Below are 12,126 nucleotides of genomic sequence, written 5' to 3' on the forward strand. Positions count from 1 at the left end.
GTTTCTTCTTTTTTTTTTTTAAGATTTTTGTTGTTGTTGTTTCTGTTTTATGTTTTGGTTTTTTGGCCATGAGGCATGTGGCATCTTAGCTCCCTGACCAGGGATAGAACCCACACCCCCTGCATTGGAAGGCAAAGTCTTAACCACTGGACTGCCAGGGAATTTCTGATAGTTCTACCCGATCAGGCAATGCCAGTTTCCTGCCTTCACAGTGTAGGACAGTCCATCACCGAAAGCAAGCTTTATCCCTAGCACCACTTTACCTTGAATTCACCATTCCCCCGTTAATTTACTTAGAAATTCTAGGATGAAGTGCAATGAATTACAACGTGTTTAGTCTTCAGTTGGCCAGCCTTTGCTCACCCCACAATATTGGACATGACGTTTATCATTCTTTTACTATCCTAAAGATGGGGGAAATATCACGACTTTTTTCCCAGAAGAACTTTCCTCATTTTCATCTTATTGATTCCTTCTTAATTTGGAGACAATGTCAAATTTCATTTTCAAACTTCATTTTTCCAAGGCCAGTGCAAGTCCCAGCTCAAAATATCTGTTTTTATAGCTATCATTTTTTACCTTCCTTCTTATCTAATAAGCAGAGATATCCCAGTTCCTTGCCTTCTTGCCATTCTATGATCTTCCTGCTCTACGAACTTACTTCTTCTGTTAATCCCTGCCCCTCCAGCAGGTTCAATGTCTGCATTGAATTGTTCTGTCTCTTCTGTCTTGCAAAAGGTGTCTTGAAAACCACCTTCCTGCTGCCTACACTTCATTCCTTTTGGTTGTCAAACTTCTCACCTGCTGCCTTCTACCCCTCCTGCCACCATCACTTTTCACTCTGGTCTCTCTCCAAACCATCACAATTCTGAAAGCCTGTTCTAAGGTTAACAATGACCTCCTTATCGATAAATTCAGTGCCCTTGGCACATTCCTTAGGGGCATTTGTAGTGTCTATCTACAGATTAGACCCTGCACTCCAGGCTGGAAACCCCCTCTCTGTAATCTATTTTTACTTCAACCTTTGGTTTCTCCTTCACCCCCTGCCAGTTCTTTACCTGCCTTCTTAGCAGCCTCTTCAATGCTTTCCCACTCCTCTAAGTATAAGGCTCTCCTAGGTATAGCTTCTGTCCTCTGCGCCTCTCTATACCTCAGCAATTTCATTTCCCATCTTAATTGTAAAACAGTATATCTTCAACTAAATTCACCCTACCCCTCTGAAAACTGGCTGCCCCTTCACACTTCTCTTTTAATAGACCACCATTTCCTAAGTCAGAGGATCTCAAAATTTCAGTATTGCCTGTATCAATTTTCTCTTACCTGTACTTCCTTACTCATGTTCAATCAGTCATGAAGTCTTATTTTTCTTCTGCACAAAATCTCTTAAATCTAACCCCCTGTTATTGTTTTTATCCTTATTATCAACATTATAATTTGGGCATTTACTTACTCATGCTAGATTTAATGCAATAGTTTTAAAGCACTGTCCTGGCCTGTAACTCCGGCCCTCCCCACAGTCCATTTTTTACATTATTATCCTATATGGCAGTTTTACATTATGTCACTGTCCACATCAAAAACCATCCCTGGTTACCTACCAACACACATAATTCACATTCCTTAATTTGCCATCTACTAAACAGCATCGTACTAAGCACTTTATTTATGCATTATGTCAATTTATACACACACACACATACACACACACACACACCTACCTCTAAGGAATAATTACGATTAACAATATTTTATAGATGAAGAAATGGAGGATTAGAAAGATGCTTTCTTTTCCCCCCAAAATAGTGAGTAGGTAACTTCTGGAATTCAAACCCAAGACTCAAAAGCAGCTCTTAATACCTAGGATATATTGTTTTTACCCTTGGACGCCAACCTACTTCTCAGACTGCAATTCTCCATTTTTCCCTTTCCACAAAAACATAACTGGCATGTTCCTATCTCTGTATTCTCTTCTTCATCTCCATCTACACATATTCTACTGGGACCCATCCTAGACCATTGAGCCCTCATAACTCTCTTTCCCTCTTGGACATTTACTATCACCACCATTCATTTGGTTCTCAACTGTATGTTGCTTGTTGATGTGTCTTGTAATGTTGTCTTGTATTGCTATTTCATCCTAGTCAACACTAATGCACATCAATGTATATTGTCTCATCAACTACATTGTAAGGAAAACAACTTTTCTTATATGTTTTTGGATCCACCTCTCAAATTCTATCTATCACGCTAACTCAATTTCCTCATAGCCCATGCTTATTGCATAGGTGACAATATGATTTTATTTGATGCCTACTGTATATATAGCAATATATGTTCTTTTTTTCCTTCAGAATGTATGGTTATTTTTGTGGTTTACTTACAGGGATTATTCATCTCAACAAGCATTTATTTTAAGTAGTCTAGCTTTTGATAATGTTTGTATTTTTAAATTTTTTCCAGCTTTATTGAGGTATATTAGATAAATAAAAATTATATATATTTAAGGTGTACAATATGATGCTTTGATATATGTGAATCGTGAAATGATACTACAATCAAGTTAATTAACATATCCATCACCTCACATGGTTACTTTTTCTATATGTGTGGTGAGAACACTTATGATCAACTCTCTTGGCAAATTTTGATTCTACAATACAGCATTATTACCTGTAGCCACCATGCTACACATTAGATCTCCAGAACTTATTCATCCCACACAACTGAACCTTTGTACCCTTTGACCAACATCTCCCCATTTCCCCCAGCACTCTCTCTTCTTCATAGATGACATGGCTCCTGCATTTGTGATCTAGTGGCTCCAGAAGATGTAAATTTGGAATGGTAAGTATGTCCTAAAAATGATGAAAGTTTGAAAGCATCCAAATAATATGTAATTCCACACCAAGCATACCAGATCTGTTTTAATATCCTATATATTTTATCATTTTTAAAATGTACTACTGCTAATGTAGTACATTTTATCATTTTTAAAATGTACTACTGCTAATCTCCTCCTTTATTTCCCAATGAGATGAGCTCTATTACAAACATTAAAAACATACAAAGGGCTAAAAGAAATCACAGTAGACATTCAGCCTAGAATCAAACAGCCAAAGTAAAATAAATATACAATATTTTATCTCTCTTAATTTTCCTTTGGTTGGTTTTAATAAAACTTGGTATTTTTAAGAGATTTATATAAATCTCTTAAAAAGCAATTCTGAATGATGATAAAACAGTTTTTGAAGGTGAATGGAAAAGCATCTCTGTCCAGGACCTACAGATTCTCCATAACCAAACTGAAAGCCCCCAATAAAGATTACATGAAAATATTTTGTTTCTTTCCAGATTTATTGGTTTTTATTGTATTTATTTAAAGTATACAACATGGTGATTTGATATACACATACATTGTGAGATGATTATCACAATCAAGTTAATTAACACATCCATCACCTCACATAGTTACCTTTTATTGAGTGGTAAGAATGCTGAAGATCTCCTTTCTCAGCATATTTCAAACGTACAGTACAATATTATTAACTCTAGTCTCCATGCTGTAATTAGACCCTCAGAAGTTATTCATCTGATAACTGAAAGATTATACCCTTTACCAACGTCCCCCCCATTTCCCCAACTCTTCAGCCAATTGCAATCATTATTCTAATTTCTGTTACTATGACGTCGACTTTTTTTTCTTTTTCGATTCCATATATAAGTGATTCCATGCAGTATTTGTCTTTCAATGTCTGGTTTATTTTATTTAGCATAGTGCCTTCAAGGTTCATCTGTGACATCCTGAATTTCCAAATGACAGGATTTCCTTCTTTTTTATGGTTAAAAAATATTCCATTGTACACACTTTCTTTATCCATTCATCCATCAATGGAAACTTACGTTGTTTCCATGTCTTGGCTATTGTAAATAATGCTGCAGTGAACATGGGGGTCCAAAAAACTCTTCAATATAGTGATATTATTTCCTTTAGATATACATCCATATGCTATGTCATATGACAGTTCTATTTTTAATTTGTTAAGGAAACTTCATACTGTTTTCCATAGTAGCTACACCAATTTACATTCCCACTGACAGGGCACAAGGGTTCCTTTTTCTCCTTATCCTCACCAATATTTATCTCTTGTATTTCTGATAATAGCCATTCCAACATGTGTGTGGTGATATCTCATGGTGTTTTTGATTTGCATTTACAAGATAATTATTGATGTTGACCATAATTTCATGTACCAGTTGGCCATTTTATTAATGTCTTTATTGGAGTATGATTGCTTTACAACGGTGTGTTAGTTTCTGCTTTATAAAAAAGTGAATCAGCCATACATATACTTATATCCTCATTTCCCCTCCCTCTTTCATCTCCCTCCCACCCTCCCTATCCCACCCCTCTAGGTGGTCACAAAGCACCGAGCTGATCTCCCTGTGCTATGCGGCTGCTATCTATTTTACATTTGCTAGTGTATATATGTTCATGCCACTCTCTCACTTCGTCCCATCTTACCCTTCCCACTCCCCGTGTCCTCAAGCCCATTCTCTACATCTGTGTCTTTATTCCTGTCCTGCCCCTAGGTTCTTCAGAACCACTTTTTTTTTAATTCCATACATATGTGTTAGCATATGGTATTTGTGTTTCTCTTTCTGACTTACTTCACTCTGTATGACAAACCCTAGTTTCATCCACCTCACTACAAATAACTCAATTTCGTTTCTTTTACGGCTGAGTAATATTCCATTGCATAGATGTGCCACATCTTCTTTATCCATTCATCTGTCGATAGACACTTAGGTTACTTACATGTCCTGGCTATTATAAATAGAGCTACAATGAACACTGTGGCACATGACTCTCTTTGAATTATAGTTTTCCCAGGGTATGTGCCCAGTACTGGGATTGCTGGGTCATATGGTAGTTCTATTTTTAGTTGTTTAAGGAACCTCCGTACTGTTCTCCATAGTGGCTGTATCAATTTACATTCCACCTATAGTGCAAGAGAGTTCCCTTTTCTCCACACCCTCTCCAGCATTTATTGTTTGCAGATTTTTTGATGATGGCCATTCTGACTGGTGTGAGGTGATACCTCATTGTACTTTTGATTTGCATTTCTCTAATTATTAGTGATATTGAGCATCCTTTCATGTGTTTCCTGGCTATCTGTATATCCTCTTTGGGGAAATGTCTATTTAGGTCTTCTTCTGATTTTTGGATTGGGTTATTTGTTTTTTTGATATTGAGCTGCATGAGCTGCTTGAATATTTTGGAGATTAATCCTTTGTCAGTTGCTTCGTTTGCAAATATTTTCTCCCATTTTGAGGGTTTTCTTTTCATCTTGTTTATGTTTTCCTTTGCTGTGCAAAAGCTTTTAGGTTTCATTAGGTCCCATTTGTTTATTCTTGTTTTTATTTCCATTTCTGTAGAACGTGGGTCAAAAAGGTTCTTGCTGTGATGTATGTCATAGAGTGTTCTGCCTAAGTTTTCCTCTAAGAGTTTTATAGTGTCTGGCCTTACATTTAGGTTTTTAATCCATTTTGATTTTATTCTTGTGTATGGTGTTAGGGAGTGTTCTAATTTCACTCTTTTACATGTAGCTGTCCAGTTTTCCCAATGCCACTTATTGAAGAGGATGTCTTTTCTCCATTGTATATTCTTGCCTCCTTTATCAAAAATAAGGTGACCATATATGTGTGGGTTTATCTCTGGGCTTTCTATCCTGTTCCATTGATCCGTATTTCTGTTTTTGTGCCAGTACCATACTGTCTTGATTACTGTAGCTTTATAGTATAGTCAGAAATCCAGGAGCCTGATTCCTCCAGCTCTGTTTTTCTTTCTCAAGATTGCTTTGGCTATTCGGGGTCTTTTGCATTTCTGTGAAAATTGTGAAATTTTTTGTTTTAGTTCTGTGAAAATGCCATTGGTATTTTGATAGGGATTGCATTGGCTCTGTAGATTGCTTTGGGAAGTATATTCATCTTCACAAGGTTGATTCTTCCAATCCAAGACATGGTATGTCTCTCCATCTGTTTGTATCATTTTTAACTTCTTTCAACAGTGTCTTAAAGTTTTCTGCATACAGGTCTTTTGTCTCCTTAGGTAGGTTTATTCCTAGGTGTTTAATCTTTTTGTTGCAGTGGCATATGGGAGTGTTTCCTTAATTTCTCTTTCAGACTTTTCATCATTAGTGTATAGAAATGCAAGAGATTTCTGTGCATTAATTTTGTATCCTACTACTTTACCAAATTCATTGATTAGCTCTAGTAGCTTTCTGCTAGTATCTTTAGGATTCTTTATGTATAGTATCATGTCATCTGCAAACAGTGACAGTTTACTTATTCTTTTCCAATTTGGATTCATTTTATTTCTTTCTCTTCTCTGATTGCTGTGGCTAAAACTTCCAAGACTATGTTGAATAATAGTGGTGAGAGTGGTCAACCTAGTCTTGTTCCTAATCTTAGAGGAAATGGTTTTGGTTTTTCACCATTGAGAACAATGTTGGCTGTGGGTTTGTCATATATGGCCTTTGTTATGTTGAGGTAAGTTCCCTCTATGCCTACTTTCTAGAGAGTTTTTATCATAAATTGGTGTTGAATTTTGTCAAAAGCTTTTTCTGCATCTATTGAGATTATCATATGGATTTATCCTTCAATTTATTCATATGGTTTATCACATTGATTGATTTGTGTATATTGAAGAATCCTTGCATTCCTAGGATAAACCCCACTTGATCTTGGTGTATGATCCTTTTAATGTGTTGTTGGATTCTGTTTGCTAGTATTTAGTTGAGGATTTTTGCATCTATGTTCGTGAGGGATATTGGCCTGTAGTTTTCTTTTTTTGTAGTATCTTTGCCTGGTTTTGGTATCAGGGTGATGAAAGCCTCGTAGAATGAGTTTGGGAGTGCTCCTCCTTCTGCTATATTTTGGAAGAGTTTGAGCAGGATAGGTGTTAGCTCTTCTCTAAATGTTTGATAGAATTCGCCTATGAAGGCATCTGGTCCTGGGCTTTTGCTCGCTGGAAGATTTTTAATCATAGTCTCAATTTCAATGCTTGTGATTGGTCTGTTTATATTTTCTATTTCTTCCTGGTTCAGTCTTGGAAGGTTGTGCTTTTCTAAGAAATTGTCCATTTCTTCCAGGTTGTCCATTGTATTGGCATATAGTTACTTGTAGTAATCTCTCATGATCTTTTGAACCTATGCAGTTTCAGTTGTTACTTCTCCTTTTTCATTTCTAATTCTATTGATTTGAGTCTTCTCCCTTTTTTTCTTGATGAGTCTGGCTAATGGTTTATCAATGTCGTCTATCTTCTCAAAGAACCAGTTTCTAGTTTTATCGATCTTTGCTATTGTTTCTTTCATTTCTTCTTCATTTATTTCTGATCTGATCTTTATGATTTCTTTCCATCTGCTAACTGTATGGTTTTTTTGTTCTTCTTTCTCTCATTGTTTTAGGTGTAAGGTTAGGTTGTTTATTTGAGATGTTTCTTGTTTCTTGAGGTAGGATTGTATTGTGTAAACTTCCCTCTTAGAACTGCTTTTGCTGCTTCCCATAGGTTTTGGGTCATCATGTTTTCATTGTCATTTGTTTCTAGGTATTTTTTGATTTCCTCTTTGATTTTTTCAGTGATCTGTTGGTTATTTAGTAATGTATTGTTTAGCCTCCCTCTGTTTGTATTTTTTACAGATTTTTTTCCTGTAATTGATATCTACTCTCATAGCATTGTGCTTGGGAGGATATTTGATACAATTTCAATTTTCTTAAGTTTACCAGGGCTTGATTTGTGACCCAAGATATGATCTATTCTGGAGAATGTCCAATTAGCACTTGAGAAGAAATTGTTTTCTGTTGTTTTTGGATGGAATGTCCTAAAATATCAATTAAGTCTACCTTGTTTAATGTATCATTTAAAGCTTGTGTTTCCTCATTTACTTTCATTTTAGATGATCTGTCCATTGGTGAAACTGGGGTGTTAAAGTTCCCTACTATGATTGTGTTACTGTCAATTTCCCTTTTTATGGCTGTTAGAATTTGCCTTATGTATTAAGGTGTCCCCAAATTGGGCACATAAATATTTACAGCTGTTATATCTTCTTCTTGGATTGATGCCTTGATCATTATGTAGTGTCCTTCTTTGTCTCTTGTAATAGAATTTGTTTTACAGTCTATTTTGTCTGATATGAGAATTGCTACTCCAGTTTTCTTTTGATTTCCATTTGCATGGAATATCTTTTTCCATCCCCTCACTTTCAGTCAGTATGTGTCCCTAGGTGTGAAGTGGATCTCTTGTAGACAGCATATATATGGGTCATGTTTTTGTATCCATTCAGCCAGCCTATGTCTTTTGGTTGGAGCATTTAATCCATTTACATTTATGGTAATTATCAATATGTATGTTCCTATTACCATTTTCTTAATTGTTTTGGGTTTGTTATTGCAGGTCTTTTCCTTCTCTTGTGTTTCCACCCTAGAGAAGTTCCTTTAGCATTTGTTGTAAAGCTGGTTTAGTGGTACTGAATTCTCTTAGATTTTGTTTGTCTGTAAAGTTTTTAATTTCTCTGTCAAATCTGAATGAGATCCTTGCTGGATAGAGTAATCTTGGTTGTAGGTTTTTGCCTTTCATCACTTTAAATATGTCCTGCCACTCCCTTCTGGCTTGCAGAGTTTCTGCTGAAAGATCAGCTGTTAACTTTATGGGGATTCCCTTGTATGTTATTTGTTGTTTTTCCCTTGCTGCTTTTAATATGTTTTCTTTGTATTTAATTTTGATAGTTTGATTAATATGTGCTTTGGCATGTTTCTCCTTGGATTTATCCTATATGGGACTCTCTGTGCTTCCTGGACTTGATTAACTATTTCCTTTCCCATATTAGGGAAGTTTTCAACTATAACCTCTTCAAATATTTTCTCAGTCCCTTTCTTTTTCTCTTCTTCTGGGACCCCTTATAATTCGAATGTTGCTGCGTTTAATATTGTCCCAGAGGTCTCTGAGACTGTCCTCAATTTTTTTCATTTTTTTCTTTATTCTGCTGTGCAGTAGTTATTTCCATTATTTTATCTTCCAGGTCACTAATCCATTCTTCTGCCTCAGTTATTCTGCTCTTGATTCCTTCCAGAGAATTTTTAATTTCATTTAGTGTATTTTTCATGATTGTTTCTTTGCTTTTTTGTTCTTCTAGGTCCATGTTAAACGTTTCTTTTATTTTACCCATTCTATTTCCAAGATTTTGGATCATCTTACTATCATTATTCTGATTCTTTTTCAGGTAGACTTCCTTTTCCTCTTAATTTGTTCAGCCTGGTAGGTTTTTACCTTGCTCCTTCATCTGTTGTGTGTTTCTCTGTCTTCTCATTTTGCTTAACTTACTGTGTTCGGGTTCTCTTATTTGCAGGCTGCAGGTTCGTAGTTCCTGTTGTTTTTGTTGTCTGCCCCCAGTGGCTAAGGTTTGTTCAGTGGGTTGTGTAGGCTTCCTGGTGGAGGGGACTAGTGCCTGTGTTCCGGTGGATGAGGATGGATCTTGTCTTTCTGGTGGACAGGTCCACGTCTGGTGGTGTGTTTTGGGGTGTCTGTGACCTTATTATGATTTTAGGCAGCCTCTCTGCTAATGGGTGGGGTTGTGTTTCTGTCTTGCTAGTTGTTTGGCATAGGGTGTCCAGCACTGTAAATTGCTGGTCATTGAGTGGAGCTGGGTCTTGGCATTGAGGTGGAGATCTCTGGGAGATTTTCTCCATTTGATATTACGTGGAGCTGAGAGGTCTCTTGTGGACCAGTGTCCTGAACTTGGCTCTCCCACCTCAGAGGCACAGCCCTGATGCCTGGCTGGAGCACCACGAGCCTGTCATCCACACGGCTCAGAATAAAAGGGAGAAAAGAAGAAAGAAAGAAAGAAAAAGATTTTTTTTAAGTTATTAAAATAAAAAACAAAAATAATTATTAAAAAAAATTCTTTAAGTAATTAAGAAAAGGAAAGAAAGAAGAGAACAACCAAACCAAAAAACAAATCCACCAATGATAACAAGCACAGAAAACTATACTAAAAAGAACAAAACAGGAAAAAAATGGACAGACAGAACCCTAGGACAAATGGTAAAAGCAAAGCTATACAGACAAAATCACACATGGAAGCATACACATACACACTCACAAAAAGAGAAAAAGGGAAAAAATATATATATCATTGCTCCCAAAGTCCACCTACTCAATTTGGGATGATTAGTTATCTATTCAGGTATTCCACAGATGCAGGTACAACAAGTTGATTGTGGAGATTTAATCCGCTGCTCCTGAGGCTGCTGGGAGAGATTTCCCTTTCTCTTCTTTGTTCTCACAGCTCCCGGGGTTCAGTTTTGGATCTGGACCCACCTCTGCATGTAGGTCGCCTGAGGGCCTCTGTTCTTCCCTCAGACAGGATGGGGTTAAAGGAGCAGCTGATTTCGGGGGCTCTGGCTCACTCAGGCCAGGGGGAGGGAGAGGTGCGGATGCAGGGTGAGCCTGCAGCGGCAGAGGCCGGCGTGACGTTGCACCAGCCTGAGGCGCACCGTGCGTTCTCCCGGGGAAGTTGTCCTTGGATCACGGGACCCTGGCAGTGGCGGGCTATACAGGCTCCCAGGAGGGGAGGTGTGGAGAGTGACCTGTGCTTGCACACAAGCTTCTTGGTTGCGGCAGCAGCAGCCTTAGCATCTCATGCCCATCTCTGGGGTCCGCGCTGATAGCCGCGGCTTGCGCCCGTCTCTGGAGCTCCTTTAAGCAGCGCTCTTAATCCCCTCTCCTCACAGACCAGGAAATAAAGAGGCAAGAAAAAGTCTCCTGCCTCTTCGGCAGGTCCAGACTTTTCCCTGGACTCTCTCCCAGCTAGCTGTGGCACACTAGCCCCCTTCAGGCTATGTTCATGCCGCCAACCCCAGTCCTCTCCCTGGGATCCGACCAAAGCCCGAGCCTCAGCTCCCAGCCCCCATCCACCCCAGCAGGTGAGCAGACAAGCCTCTCGGTCTGGCGAGTGCTGGTCGGCCCTGACCCTCTGTACAGGAATCTCTCCACATTTCCCCCCGCACCCCTGTTGCTGCACTCTCCTCTGCGGCTCCGAAGCTTCCCCGCTCCACCACCCGCAGTCTCCGCCCACGAAGGGGCTTCCTATTGTGTGGAAACCTTTCCTCCTTCACAGCTCCCTCCCACTGGTGCAGGTCCCATCCCTATTCTTTTGTCTCTGTTTATTCTTTTTTCTTTTGCCCTACCCAGGTACGTGGGGGGGTTTCTTGCCTTTTGGGAAGTCTGAGGTGTTCTGCCAGCCTTCAGTAGGTGTTCTGTAGGAGTTGTTCCACATGTAGATGTATTTCTGACGTATTTGTGGGGAGGAAGGTGATCTCCACGTCTTACTCTTCCGCCATCTTGAAGCTCCTCCAGGTCTTGTTTTTGTATCCATTCAGCCAGTATATGTCTTGTGGTTGGGGCATTTAATCCATTTACATTTACGGTAATTATCGATATGTATGTTCCTATTACCATTTTCTTAATTGTTTTGGGTTTGTTATTGTAGGTCTTTTCCTTCTTTTGTGTTTCCTGCCTAAAGTAGTTCCTTTAGCTTTTGTTGTAAATCTGGTTTGATGGTGCTGAATTCTCTTAGATTTTGCTTACCTGTAAAGTTTTTAATTTCTCTGTCAAATCTGAATGAGATCCTTGCTGTATAAAGTAATCTTGGTTGTAGGTTTTTCCCTTTCATCACTTTAAATATGTCCTGCCACTCCCTTCTGGCTTGCAGAGATTCTACTGAAAGATCAGCTGTTAACCTTATGGGGATTCCCTTGTGTATTATTTGTTGTTTTCCCTTGCTGCTTTTAATATTTTTTCTTTAATTTTTGATAGCTTGATTAATATGTCTTGATGTGTTTCTCCTTGGATTTACCCTGTATGGGACTCTGCGTTACCTGGACTTGACTATTTCCTTTCCCATGTTAGGGAAGTTTTCAACTATAATCTCTTCAAATATTTTCTCAGTCCCTTTCTTTTTCTCTTCTTCTTCTGGGACCCTTATAATTCAAATCTTGGTGCATTTAATGTTGTCCCAGTGGTCTCTGAGACTGTCCTCAATTCTTTTCATTCTTTTTTCTTTGTTCTGC

The sequence above is a fragment of the Orcinus orca genome, chromosome 18 (genome assembly GCF_937001465.1).
Source record: "Orcinus orca chromosome 18, mOrcOrc1.1, whole genome shotgun sequence".
NCBI classification, from domain to species: domain Eukaryota; kingdom Metazoa; phylum Chordata; class Mammalia; order Artiodactyla; family Delphinidae; genus Orcinus; species Orcinus orca.